Here is a 16240-nt window from a genome sequence, read left to right as displayed (position 1 = left end):
TCCGTCTTATTGACTATGAGGATTTCTATAATTATACCCGTTACTCGTAGAGTAAAAGGGTATACTAGATTCGTCGGAAAGTATGTAACAGGCAGAAGGAAGCGTTTCCGACCCCATAAAGTATATATATTCTTGATCAGGATCACTAGCCGAGTCGATCTAGCCATGTCCGTCTGTCCGTCTGTCCGTCTGTCCGTCTGTCTGTCCGGATGAACGCTGAGATCTCGGAAACTATGAGAGCTAGGCTATTGAGATTTGACGTACAGATTCCTGAGCTTCTTACGCAGCGCAAGTTTGTTTCAGTAGACTGCCACGCCCACTCTAACTCCCACAAACCGCCCAAAACTGTAACTCCAACAGTTTTGATGCTAGATAAAAAATTTTAACTGAAATATATTGTTCTCATCAATACCTATCGATTGACCTAAAAAAAGTTTGCCACGCCCACTTAAACGCCCACAAACCGCGAAAACCTGTGACGCCCACAATTTGCATGCTACATAAAAAATTTTAACTGAAATGTATTGGTATCGTCAATACCTATCGATTTATCCAAAAATAAATTTGCCACGCCCACTCTAACGCCCATAACGCTTAAATCTGTCTACCGCCGGTAGGTGGCGCATTTTAATCTCGCTTTGCTGCTTGCATATCTCCATTTAGCTGAGTAACGGGTATCTGATAGTCGAGGTACTCGACTATAGCGTTCTTCCTTGTTTTTTATATATACGGGATCATCATCAATAAATCTCAGCTTTTGTTTATAAAAATTATTGGTAGTGATCGATTCGGTTTCTAGTCCGAACACATCACTATACTGGGTGCATAATGCTGTAAGTTGTTCATTGAATTGAGGCGGGAAGTTTTTTGCAAGTTGGGATAATACAATTTTTTGTCTGTCTTCTAAGTCCGTTTTTACTATTTCGTAGTTTGAAAGTAGTTCATGATGAATATTTTTGGTATAGACTACTTGATCTGTGTTTGTAGTATTTAGTAATCTTATATATGCATTTTGGACTGTTGCTATGGTATTTGCGATATAGATACCATGCTGAATTTCTTGATTCGGAATCAATACACTGTCTTCTTCTGAATTTATTTCGATTTTTCGGACGACTTGGGATCTTGCTGGCAGAATTAGGGAGTTGTTGCTATAACTGTATGCTATTGGAACATTAATTGGATGTTTTAGGTTATTTGGTCTTATTATAAGCCAGTCTTCAGATGGCCTAATTGACAGTTGTATCTTTTGATAAAATCTATTCCTAGTATTCCATCACATAAAATAGCGAATTGCATATTTACGATATGGAAATCATGTTGAATTATGTACTTAGAAGTTTGAATTTCAATAGAAGTTATGCCTTTTGATTTGGTAACTTCCTGACTTATACCCTGTATGTTTATGATGTGATTATCTTGAATGTTTTGAAAATTATCGGAATTTTCCTTCAATAAGGATATTTCCGCACCTGTGTCTAGTAAGAGAACTAATTCTTTTCCTGTTGCTACGTTCATGAAAGTGACAAATGTATTTTTACTGAGATTTAGAGTGTGAATTTTGATGTTGTTTACTGTCGTGTATCTAAAGGTGGTTGGGAGTTTCCCGAATTTGTTTGTGCTACTCTAACATTGTTATTGTGGATGTTGTTGTTTCCCCCACGGCTGTTTCCGCCGCTGGTGTTTCTACCACGGTTGTTGTTTCTGTAATAATTGTTATTTTGGTTATTGTTATTTCTGTTATAACCATTGTTTTGATTATATACGTTATTCTGATAATATCTGGTATTGTTATAGTTACCTCGATTATTACCTCGATCTTTACCTCGTCCGCGATTTCCACCGCGCTGCGGGTAATTTTTGTAATATAGGACAGTGTTTGGCTGTCCGGTTGCTTCTGTGCAACTGTTTACAAATTTGGATATGGCCTCATTCATTGTATTGAAGGTACCAGCTTGCATGATAGTTTTTACATTATCGATTGTGCACTTTTTAGTCATTGCTTTCACTGCATGCCGAGTGGAATAACCTCTGGCTAACTCTAGGGATAAGCCATCTGTTATAAATGCACCTTCTAAAGATTAAGTCATCTGCTCAACCTCTTGTGTGTACTGGATGGCAGTTTTATTGTTGTTATAGGTTTAGCAGTTTTGCTGACAACACTTCTACAGTTTCGCCTTGACGTTGTTTTTATACCCGTTACTCGTAGAGTAAAAGGGTATACTAGATTCGTCGGAAAGTATGTAACAGGCAGAAGGAAGCGTTTCCGACCCCATAAAGTATATATATTCTTGATCAGGATCACTAGCCGAGTCGATCTAGCCATGTCCGTCTGTCCGTCTGTCCGTCTGTCCGTCTGACCGTCTGTCCGTCTGTCCGTCTGTCTGTCCGTCCGGATGAACGCTGAGATCTCGGAAACTATGAGAGCTAGGCTATTGAGATTTGGCGTACAGATTCCTGAGCTTCTTACGCAGCGCAAGTTTGTTTCAGTAGACTGCCACGCCCACTCTAACGCCCACAAACCGCCAAAACTGTAACTCCTACAGTTTTGATGCTAGATAGAAAATTTTAACTGAAATGTATTGTTCTCATCAAAACCTATCGATTGACCTAAAAAAAGTTAGCCACGCCCACTTAAACGCCCACAAACCGCGAAAACCTGTGACGCCCACAATTTGCATGCTAGATAAAAAATTTTAACTGAAATGTATTGGTGTCGTCAATACCTATCGATTGATCCAAAAATAATTCTGACACGCCCACTCTAACGCCCATAACGCTTAAATCTGTCTACCGCCGGTAGGTGGCGCATTTTAATTTCGCTTTGCTGCTTGCATATCTCCATTTCCCTTTGAGTAACGGGTATCTGATAGTCGAGGTACTCGACTATAGCGTTCTTCCTTGTTTAATCTGGAAATGACTTCAGCTATTGTTGTTTCATTTCCGATTAGATTTCTGGCGACACCTTTTAGCTTTGTTTTTATAATGGAAACTGCTAATTGTTCGTGTTCGCCTTTTATTGATTCTATTATTTCTAATGCATCCATAAAACTTGTTAAGTTTTTAGCTTTACCATCGAAAACTGGTATAAGCTTGGATGCTGTATTAATGTAATCAATATTAGATTGTGCCATTGTGATATTGTTTCTTATTTTATTTTCTATTATGCTTGAACTATCATCAGAATCTGTAGAATTATCCAGATCTGACATTAAAACAGCTGGAATAGTAAGATTATTTAAATCTTGCTCTTCTATTTTAGGATTTGTTTCTGTAAGGTCTTCTGATTCTATTTGGTCAATGTCAGTTTGTTTTGTTGATTCCGATTCATCACCAGTTTCAACTGCTAGGAAAGTGTTAAGTATAGTTGGTACTGATATGTCCAACTTAAACTTTTGTTTAATTGATATTAAATTAGATCGTAGTCTGATCAAAAATTTTGATACTTGGGACCAATGATCTTGATTTAATTTTTCCCTCTGGCCATATATTAGTATTCGTGCTTCATTAAAGCATTTTACTAGAATTTCCACATGTTTTTTAATGGTATTTTTTTGAATTGGCCTGTTTTGAGTAAGTGACTTATATGATTTGTCAAAGTCAACTTTTATGTTATCTGCTTATATAATTCATTCCATTCCAATATATTGTGGAGATGAATTATTTCTTAAAGACCATCATTACTATTGTTCTACCTAGTATTGGGTGTTCGTCTACTACTAATCTAACTTGTACCCCTGGGATGGTGGATAGGACAATTCCCTTTTGGGTGCTTGTGCAATGAATTAGTGGAGAGGCATCTAAATTAAATGTTTCAATATATAAATTTTCTAATTCATAAATGCTTACTGAAGTTGGTGCAACTTTCTTTAAAATGAATGTCCCTATCATATGTGTCTCTAATTGCTTTTAGAGTAGCCATTTTTAATTAATTTATTTTTATTTATTTAGTTTTATTTTATTCCATTTTCTTTAATTTTTAAAATTGTAATACATCAATATTTTTATATTGTTTGTGCCAAAATTTTTAAATTTTGTCCAGAACATTTGCCTGGCTCATATATTTTTTCTTATGGAAACAGTTTGCGCACATTATAACAACAATTATTATTAGCAATGTATGAATTAATTCTAAGTCAATGGTGTTTGACTCTACCTTATTAATAACATTTGCAGTGGAATCCACTGTTTTTGTATATATTAAACCCATCTTTGGGGTTGGTATTCTTAATATATATCTTGGTCTGTCAAATACTTTAGATTTTTGAATTAATTCGTAAATGTTGTTAATGTTATTCATTAACAACTAGTTTGATATGATTAATTTTGATTTGACTTTTTTATTATATTTGACATATAATATTTTATTTATTATTATATTTGACATATAATTTCCTGCCTATTTTGTGTATGGTTTTCAGGCCATACTCTAATCGGGCAACTTTTATGTCGCTCAATTTTAACATTTGTTTATATAAAATAAATGAAAAAATATGCATCGCAGTGCAATAAAAAATTTTTTGCAACGCTGGCTTGCTGCACAGGCTGTACCTCATGGTGGGGCACCGGTGCTGGCTACACAGGTGTACTCGCAGAAGGGGGAGTACAGTGGTCTCTCGCAGTCATCCGGGCACGTCTTCTTCAGCTTTGGGATGGCAACTTTTTCTGGAGGAGGCAATGTGTTTTTATTTTTGGCAATATTTGGGATTACAGGGTAGGTGGATGTGTCTGTGGCTGTGGTCTGATTCTTACGTACTGATAGCAAATTTTTTAAGTATTCAACTTCGGCACGTATTTTTACCGAGTCGTTCCATTTTATTGCCTTGCCGCTGTTGAGCAGCTTCAGTAGTTGAGCCTTTCTGGCTTTCAATCTTTTTACCACGCCACTTCTTTTGGCACACATCACTCTCTACTCACTGCGTTTCTTCTCATGGTTCTTGTTTTTGTAATGTATGCTGTCGTTGCTGCCGTTGTTGCCGTTGTCGCCGTTGTTGCCGTTTGTTGCTTTTGTTGTTGCCGTTTGCTGCCTTCTTATCTTGTGAGGTCCATATCCAGGTCCTTCGGACCAATGTCACGGTCGCCATGTAGAGTAATGTCATTTTTTATTTGTTATTGTAATTCCTTATTTAAAATCCTGTCCCCATATAGAGTAGACATCTGTTATTTGTTATTGTAAATCTTTATTTAAAATCTTTATTCAAAATCTGGAGCAGCATTAGTGCCGCTTCCAACGTCAAGTTGTTTCTGACTTTACAATTCTCCTTAGGTTCTAAGTAAGCCTAAGTCCCGTAGCTGCGCTGCCTACAGTTGGATGGCAGAGAGACGGCTATGTATATCTTATGTATATTAGTGTATTTAATTGTGCACCCTTTAGCTGGAGCGCGAGGGTATATGTATGTACTTGAGTTTGGCTGAGCGGCCGGCGTGTGCAACAGAATGCTGACACTTGCACTTTCTGTGAGCGCGCCGATCGACTCATGTTTCGGCAACTTGGGTTTTTGACCGTGCCTTTGTTTATGTGAACACTGCAACAAAGTGTTACAGTGTGTTTGCTTCAAGTACTCTAGGTACAGTAGTTATTCAATATATGTGCATACTACATCTCCCTCCTTTTGAAAAATAACGTAATATTATGAAGTTATTTTGTTAGTATATTTTGCTTAAAGGAATAATTATTTTTTTTTAATCTTTTTTTTTATTTGTTTTTATTTTTATTTTTATTATACAAAGAGAATAAAATTGGGAATAATATTCGTATTAAAAGAAGAAGTATTTCTAAAGCATGGCCATGCTAAATGCAATTATGAAATAAACGTTTTTAATCTATCCTTATGAACTGTTTGTTATACCCGTTACTCGTAGAGTAAAAGGGTTTACTAGATTCGTCGGAAAGTATGTAACAGGCAGAAGGAAGCGTTTCCGACCCCATAAAGTATATATATTTTTGATCAGGATCACTAGCCGAGTCGATCTAGCCATGTCCGTCTGTCCGTATGAACGCTGAGATCTCGGAAACTATGAGAGTTACAATACTGGGATTAGGCACGCAGATTCCTGAGATTCCTGCGCAGCGCAAGTTTGTTTCAGTACAGTGATCAATTCAAGCTCTTTTTCTTAAAACGAGTGCAGCTTTTCTTAACTTGAGTTTTTGCCACAAATTTTGTACTTAAACTGAGTACATCCTCAAATTGAGAATACAATTACTCCACTTGAGAACGGCATTATTTTCTCTGTGTATAAATGCCTGTGACCACAGACTAAAACATGGTTTAAAAAATGCATTTGGTTTGTGATTCTCCAGCCTAAAACGTAACTTGCAAAGCATATACATTTAGTAGTATCGGTTCGAAAAAGTCCAAAACTAATCTTATTGCATAAATTATCATGGAAGTCATGTTTTGTTATAATATTTAACTTACAAGAATTTATCACACTTGCACGTCCTGAGCCCGGACTTTTTGGGACTTACAATTCAACTTTAAAATATGTTTACTTTATTCGTCTCCAAAATCAACAAAAAATCATATGTTAAATATATTCTTTTTCAGAAATGGTCGTCCTGGTTCAGAATCAGTATCCGAAAAGTTTAAAATTGACTGGGGTACATACATGTCATCAAGAAATGATGTTGTATATATCCGTTTAGATGTCAGAGGCTCAAAGGGACAAAGTAAAAAGGCACTATACCGTCATATAGGAGGAGTAGAAGTATTAGATCAAATATCTGTGTTGAAGTAAGTACTTAAATCATGCTTTGTAGAATGGTTTTAACATAATTTATATATTTTTAGGTATTTGCTTGATACTGTTGGTTATTTAGATGAAACTAGAGTTGGTATGTGGGGTTGGGGATACGGAGGATATGTTACGTCAATGGTTCTCGGTACACAGCAGGACATATTTAAATGCGGAATTGCAGTTGCTCCGGTTGCAGATTGGCTTTATTATAGTAAGAATTTAAATTATCAATAGTAATCGTCTAAGAGACGGTCCTCACCCCTGAAAACTATGACCTGAAGAAAAGATTGCCGTTCCGAACACAAGAGAGACTTACGTTAGGGGTGGCATCGTCAAGCCCTATAAACTTCCTACTTTAAGTGGTTTCGCTCTATTCAATGCTATAAAATTTTTTTCGAATTCGATAATGTACTTTCTAAATGTGTCACAACAGGAAAAATAAGTTTGGTCATCATTTTGAACCGCAGTCAACATTTTTCCGACCGGGTACAAAATATATAGTCAACTTAATAGTCCGTACTATTATTAATTCATTTTCTTATAATCTAAATATACCCGTTAATCGTAGAGTAAAAGGGTATACTAGGCTCGTCGAAAAGTATTTAACAGGTAGAAGAAGGCGTTTTCGACCCCATAAACTATTGTGAGGAGTTGAATAACTCCCCACAAATCTAAGCAGCAGCATCAACAGATGGCCGGCTGCTTACCAGATACGCGGCGAGTTCGCGTCATAACGGCGCGGCGAGGAAACCAAGGACGGGGTACAAGAGAGTTTGGAGACCAAGGATGGAGAACAAGAGAGTTTGGAGACCAAGGAGCGAATAATGAGAGAGTGGAGACTTGGCGGGCAGAGAAAGAGTACCGTGTGAGAAAGGGGATAACGGAACTCCACCGGACTTTGAACTCTGCCGTGAACTTTGGACCGGGAGAAGAAGTGCCACATCTCGGCAGTGGAGTGGCACACAGGCGTGCTACAAGCATCACGGGAACCAGCGGGACAGCAGCAGTGGGCAGAACATCGGTTGGAAGCGGTACGCGAAGGACAAGTGGGTAAAGCAGGAGTCACGGACTTTGGCCCCGGAGTGGAGAGATTCAGCGGGCAGAGCGCAAAAGGGAACTAACGGTTCCCGGAGGCCCTAAATAAGGCCACAGAGCGCTGGCAGCTGGATCAGTCGATCACGAGGAGTCAATCCGTCAAGACCAATCAGATACCATAGTGAACAGTCAGTCAACCAAATGATCTACAAGGGAGCAACATCAAGTCGAGTCGTCGGAAAAGCGGCGCCGTGGGAGCCTACGAGGTGCAAAATTGCTACGTCCAGACGCGTGGGATTGGGATACCAGGGATCTCCGAACTGAGACGCAGGTAGCTGAGGTCCAGAGGGCATCACAAGGCTAGGTAAAGGCGGTCGGTTTAACCCTATCAACTAAGTCCTGGCGTTACGCCTGGAGAATAACGAGTATAACAAGCCAGAAGGGAGAGCAGTCAATCGGTACGGTCTCGAGTGGAGTTATCCAGGGGAGCCCTACGGTTTCGACACGTGAGGTCCAGGAGCGGCGTTTCCGAATCCCAAGTATAAGAAGCCAGAAGGCAGAGCGGTCGATCGGTACGGACTCGAGTGGAGTTGTCCAGGAGAGCCCTACGGTTCCGATCCGTGTAGTCCCGGATCGGCGTACGCCCAAACCCCGAGTACCAAAGACAACTCTACGTTCGGCCGCGCAGCCAGCACCGCCAGAAGCAGTGCCAAGATAGTGTCAGCAGAAAGCCAGCCACCACATCACGACAGCCACGCATCACAGAGCGAGCCACGCGGAAACGTCCCGGACAATAAGTAGAAGGGTGAGGCTAGGGTGGAACGTTCGCTTACACTAGGCGTATAAGCGCGAGGCAGCTTCCTGGCGTTCAGCCTTGACTGTCCGCGCGGGCTGAGCAGAAAACCTAGTGGGACCATTCGGGACAGAGCAAGGGACAGGAAGCGGTGTGTCGAAAGGAGTGATCCTGGAGAGCGCAGCTTCTGTTCACAGACAGACAGACAGACAGACAGACAGACAGACAGACAGACAGACAGACAGACAGACAGACAGACAGACAGACAGACAGACAGACAGACAGACAGACAGACAGACAGACAGACAGACAGACAGACAGACAGACAGACAGACAGACAGACAGACAGACAGACAGACAGACAGACAGACAGACAGACAGACAGACGTTCGGCCGCGCAGCCAGCACCGCCAGAAGCAGTGCCAAGATAGTGTCAGCAGAAAGCCAGCCACCACATCACGACAGCCACGCATCACAGAGCGAGCCACGCGGAAACGTCCCGGACAATAAGTAGAAGGGTGAGGCTAGGGTGGAACGTTCGCTTACACTAGGCGTATAAGCGCGAAGCAGCTTCCTGGCGTTCAGCCTTGACTGTCCGCGCGGGCTGAGCAGAAAACCTAGTGGGACCATTCGGGACAGAGCAAGGGACAGGAAGCGGTGTGTCGAAAGGAGTGATCCTGGAGAGCGCAGCTTCTGTTCACAGACAGACAGACAGACAGACAGACAGACAGACAGACAGACAGACAGACAGACAGACAGACAGACAGACAGACAGACAGACAGACAGACAGACAGACAGACAGACAGACAGACAGACAGACAGACAGACAGACAGACAGACAGACAGACAGACAGACAGACAGACAGACAGACAGACAGACAGACAGACAGACAGACAGACAGACAGACAGACAGACAGACAGACAGACAGACAGACAGACAGACAGACAGACAGACAGACAGACAGACAGACAGACAGACAGACAGACAGACAGACAGACAGACAGACAGACAGACAGACAGACAGACAGACAGACAGACAGACAGACAGACAGACAGACAGACAGACAGACAGACAGACAGACAGACAGACAGACAGACAGACAGACAGACAGACAGACAGACAGACAGACAGACAGACAGACAGACAGACAGACAGACAGACAGACAGACAGACAGACAGACAGACAGACAGACAGACAGACAGACAGACAGACAGACAGACAGACAGACAGACAGACAGACAGACAGACAGACAGACAGACAGACAGACAGACAGACAGACAGACAGACAGACAGACAGACAGACAGACAGACAGACAGACAGACAGACAGACAGACAGACAGACAGACAGACAGACAGACAGACAGACAGACAGACAGACAGACAGACAGACAGACAGACAGACAGACAGACAGACAGACAGACAGACAGACAGACAGACAGACAGACAGACAGACAGACAGACAGACAGACAGACAGACAGACAGACAGACAGACAGACAGACAGACAGACAGACAGACAGACAGACAGACAGACAGACAGACAGACAGACAGACAGACAGACAGACAGACAGACAGACAGACAGACAGACAGACAGACAGACAGACAGACAGACAGACAGACAGACAGACAGACAGACAGACAGACAGACAGACAGACAGACAGACAGACAGACAGACAGACAGACAGACAGACAGACAGACAGACAGACAGACAGACAGACAGACAGACAGACAGACAGACAGACAGACAGACAGACAGACAGACAGACAGACAGACAGACAGACAGACAGACAGACAGACAGACAGACAGACAGACAGACAGACAGACAGACAGACAGACAGACAGACAGACAGACAGACAGACAGACAGACAGACAGACAGACAGACAGACAGACAGACAGACAGACAGACAGACAGACAGACAGACAGACAGACAGACAGACAGACAGACAGACAGACAGACAGACAGACAGACAGACAGACAGACAGACAGACAGACAGACAGACAGACAGACAGACAGACAGACAGACAGACAGACAGACAGACAGACAGACAGACAGACAGACAGACAGACAGACAGACAGACAGACAGACAGACAGACAGACAGACAGACAGACAGACAGACAGACAGACAGACAGACAGACAGACAGACAGACAGACAGACAGACAGACAGACAGACAGACAGACAGACAGACAGACAGACAGACAGACAGACAGACAGACAGACAGACAGACAGACAGACAGACAGACAGACAGACAGACAGACAGACAGACAGACAGACAGACAGACAGACAGACAGACAGACAGACAGACAGACAGACAGACAGACAGACAGACAGACAGACAGACAGACAGACAGACAGACAGACAGACAGACAGACAGACAGACAGACAGACAGACAGACAGACAGACAGACAGACAGACAGACAGACAGACAGACAGACAGACAGACAGACAGACAGACAGACAGACAGACAGACAGACAGACAGACAGACAGACAGACAGACAGACAGACAGACAGACAGACAGACAGACAGACAGACAGACAGACAGACAGACAGACAGACAGACAGACAGACAGACAGACAGACAGACAGACAGACAGACAGACAGACAGACAGACAGACAGACAGACAGACAGACAGACAGACAGACAGACAGACAGACAGACAGACAGACAGACAGACAGACAGACAGACAGACAGACAGACAGACAGACAGACAGACAGACAGACAGACAGACAGACAGACAGACAGACAGACAGACAGACAGACAGACAGACAGACAGACAGACAGACAGACAGACAGACAGACAGACAGACAGACAGACAGACAGACAGACAGACAGACAGACAGACAGACAGACAGACAGACAGACAGACAGACAGACAGACAGACAGACAGACAGACAGACAGACAGACAGACAGACAGACAGACAGACAGACAGACAGACAGACAGACAGACAGACAGACAGACAGACAGACAGACAGACAGACAGACAGACAGACAGACAGACAGACAGACAGACAGACAGACAGACAGACAGACAGACAGACAGACAGACAGACAGACAGACAGACAGACAGACAGACAGACAGACAGACAGACAGACAGACAGACAGACAGACAGACAGACAGACAGACAGACAGACAGACAGACAGACAGACAGACAGACAGACAGACAGACAGACAGACAGACAGACAGACAGACAGACAGACAGACAGACAGACAGACAGACAGACAGACAGACAGACAGACAGACAGACAGACAGACAGACAGACAGACAGACAGACAGACAGACAGACAGACAGACAGACAGACAGACAGACAGACAGACAGACAGACAGACAGACAGACAGACAGACAGACAGACAGACAGACAGACAGACAGACAGACAGACAGACAGACAGACAGACAGACAGACAGACAGACAGACAGACAGACAGACAGACAGACAGACAGACAGACAGACAGACAGACAGACAGACAGACAGACAGACAGACAGACAGACAGACAGACAGACAGACAGACAGACAGACAGACAGACAGACAGACAGACAGACAGACAGACAGACAGACAGACAGACAGACAGACAGACAGACAGACAGACAGACAGACAGACAGACAGACAGACAGACAGACAGACAGACAGACAGACAGACAGACAGACAGACAGACAGACAGACAGACAGACAGACAGACAGACAGACAGACAGACAGACAGACAGACAGACAGACAGACAGACAGACAGACAGACAGACAGACAGACAGACAGACAGACAGACAGACAGACAGACAGACAGACAGACAGACAGACAGACAGACAGACAGACAGACAGACAGACAGACAGACAGACAGACAGACAGACAGACAGACAGACAGACAGACAGACAGACAGACAGACAGACAGACAGACAGACAGACAGACAGACAGACAGACAGACAGACAGACAGACAGACAGACAGACAGACAGACAGACAGACAGACAGACAGACAGACAGACAGACAGACAGACAGACAGACAGACAGACAGACAGACAGACAGACAGACAGACAGACAGACAGACAGACAGACAGACAGACAGACAGACAGACAGACAGACAGACAGACAGACAGACAGACAGACAGACAGACAGACAGACAGACAGACAGACAGACAGACAGACAGACAGACAGACAGACAGACAGACAGACAGACAGACAGACAGACAGACAGACAGACAGACAGACAGACAGACAGACAGACAGACAGACAGACAGACAGACAGACAGACAGACAGACAGACAGACAGACAGACAGACAGACAGACAGACAGACAGACAGACAGACAGACAGACAGACAGACAGACAGACAGACAGACAGACAGACAGACAGACAGACAGACAGACAGACAGACAGACAGACAGACAGACAGACAGACAGACAGACAGACAGACAGACAGACAGACAGACAGACAGACAGACAGACAGACAGACAGACAGACAGACAGACAGACAGACAGACAGACAGACAGACAGACAGACAGACAGACAGACAGACAGACAGACAGACAGACAGACAGACAGACAGACAGACAGACAGACAGACAGACAGACAGACAGACAGACAGACAGACAGACAGACAGACAGACAGACAGACAGACAGACAGACAGACAGACAGACAGACAGACAGACAGACAGACAGACAGACAGACAGACAGACAGACAGACAGACAGACAGACAGACAGACAGACAGACAGACAGACAGACAGACAGACAGACAGACAGACAGACAGACAGACAGACAGACAGACAGACAGACAGACAGACAGACAGACAGACAGACAGACAGACAGACAGACAGACAGACAGACAGACAGACAGACAGACAGACAGACAGACAGACAGACAGACAGACAGACAGACAGACAGACAGACAGACAGACAGACAGACAGACAGACAGACAGACAGACAGACAGACAGACAGACAGACAGACAGACAGACAGACAGACAGACAGACAGACAGACAGACAGACAGACAGACAGACAGACAGACAGACAGACAGACAGACAGACAGACAGACAGACAGACAGACAGACAGACAGACAGACAGACAGACAGACAGACAGACAGACAGACAGACAGACAGACAGACAGACAGACAGACAGACAGACAGACAGACAGACAGACAGACAGACAGACAGACAGACAGACAGACAGACAGACAGACAGACAGACAGACAGACAGACAGACAGACAGACAGACAGACAGACAGACAGACAGACAGACAGACAGACAGACAGACAGACAGACAGACAGACAGACAGACAGACAGACAGACAGACAGACAGACAGACAGACAGACAGACAGACAGACAGACAGACAGACAGACAGACAGACAGACAGACAGACAGACAGACAGACAGACAGACAGACAGACAGACAGACAGACAGACAGACAGACAGACAGACAGACAGACAGACAGACAGACAGACAGACAGACAGACAGACAGACAGACAGACAGACAGACAGACAGACAGACAGACAGACAGACAGACAGACAGACAGACAGACAGACAGACAGACAGACAGACAGACAGACAGACAGACAGACAGACAGACAGACAGACAGACAGACAGACAGACAGACAGACAGACAGACAGACAGACAGACAGACAGACAGACAGACAGACAGACAGACAGACAGACAGACAGACAGACAGACAGACAGACAGACAGACAGACAGACAGACAGACAGACAGACAGACAGACAGACAGACAGACAGACAGACAGACAGACAGACAGACAGACAGACAGACAGACAGACAGACAGACAGACAGACAGACAGACAGACAGACAGACAGACAGACAGACAGACAGACAGACAGACAGACAGACAGACAGACAGACAGACAGACAGACAGACAGACAGACAGACAGACAGACAGACAGACAGACAGACAGACAGACAGACAGACAGACAGACAGACAGACAGACAGACAGACAGACAGACAGACAGACAGACAGACAGACAGACAGACAGACAGACAGACAGACAGACAGACAGACAGACAGACAGACAGACAGACAGACAGACAGACAGACAGACAGACAGACAGACAGACAGACAGACAGACAGACAGACAGACAGACAGACAGACAGACAGACAGACAGACAGACAGACAGACAGACAGACAGACAGACAGACAGACAGACAGACAGACAGACAGACAGACAGACAGACAGACAGACAGACAGACAGACAGACAGACAGACAGACAGACAGACAGACAGACAGACAGACAGACAGACAGACAGACAGACAGACAGACAGACAGACAGACAGACAGACAGACAGACAGACAGACAGACAGACAGACAGACAGACAGACAGACAGACAGACAGACAGACAGACAGACAGACAGACAGACAGACAGACAGACAGACAGACAGACAGACAGACAGACAGACAGACAGACAGACAGACAGACAGACAGACAGACAGACAGACAGACAGACAGACAGACAGACAGACAGACAGACAGACAGACAGACAGACAGACAGACAGACAGACAGACAGACAGACAGACAGACAGACAGACAGACAGACAGACAGACAGACAGACAGACAGACAGACAGACAGACAGACAGACAGACAGACAGACAGACAGACAGACAGACAGACAGACAGACAGACAGACAGACAGACAGACAGACAGACAGACAGACAGACAGACAGACAGACAGACAGACAGACAGACAGACAGACAGACAGACAGACAGACAGACAGACAGACAGACAGACAGACAGACAGACAGACAGACAGACAGACAGACAGACAGACAGACAGACAGACAGACAGACAGACAGACAGACAGACAGACAGACAGACAGACAGACAGACAGACAGACAGACAGACAGACAGACAGACAGACAGACAGACAGACAGACAGACAGACAGACAGACAGACAGACAGACAGACAGACAGACAGACAGACAGACAGACAGACAGACAGACAGACAGACAGACAGACAGACAGACAGACAGACAGACAGACAGACAGACAGACAGACAGACAGACAGACAGACAGACAGACAGACAGACAGACAGACAGACAGACAGACAGACAGACAGACAGACAGACAGACAGACAGACAGACAGACAGACAGACAGACAGACAGACAGACAGACAGACAGACAGACAGACAGACAGACAGACAGACAGACAGACAGACAGACAGACAGACAGACAGACAGACAGACAGACAGACAGACAGACAGACAGACAGACAGACAGACAGACAGACAGACAGACAGACAGACAGACAGACAGACAGACAGACAGACAGACAGACAGACAGACAGACAGACAGACAGACAGACAGACAGACAGACAGACAGACAGACAGACAGACAGACAGACAGACAGACAGACAGACAGACAGACAGACAGACAGACAGACAGACAGACAGACAGACAGACAGACAGACAGACAGACAGACAGACAGACAGACAGACAGACAGACAGACAGACAGACAGACAGACAGACAGACAGACAGACAGACAGACAGACAGACAGACAGACAGACAGACAGACAGACAGACAGACAGACAGACAGACAGACAGACAGACA

At 44.5% G+C, this 16240-nt stretch overlaps 1 long non-coding RNA gene across 1 annotated transcript in view; it reads left to right on the top strand.

Moving 5' to 3' along the window:
* LOC118878801 (uncharacterized) overlaps positions 1-7197 on the top strand; it is a 60279-nt gene extending 53082 nt beyond the window's left edge. The window contains exons 3-4 of the long non-coding RNA XR_010655363.2: positions 6549-6734; positions 6792-7197. This is a non-coding gene — a long non-coding RNA (uncharacterized lncRNA). The remainder of the gene's footprint in view (positions 1-6548; positions 6735-6791) is intronic.
* The last annotated feature ends 9043 nt before the right edge of the window (positions 7198-16240 follow it).

The sequence above is a fragment of the Drosophila suzukii genome, unplaced genomic scaffold (assembly GCF_043229965.1).
Source record: "Drosophila suzukii unplaced genomic scaffold, CBGP_Dsuzu_IsoJpt1.0 scf_33, whole genome shotgun sequence".
NCBI lineage: Eukaryota > Metazoa > Arthropoda > Insecta > Diptera > Drosophilidae > Drosophila > Drosophila suzukii.
Note: the sequence above shows the minus strand (reverse complement) of the source record. Positions and strands in the feature narration are given on the sequence as shown.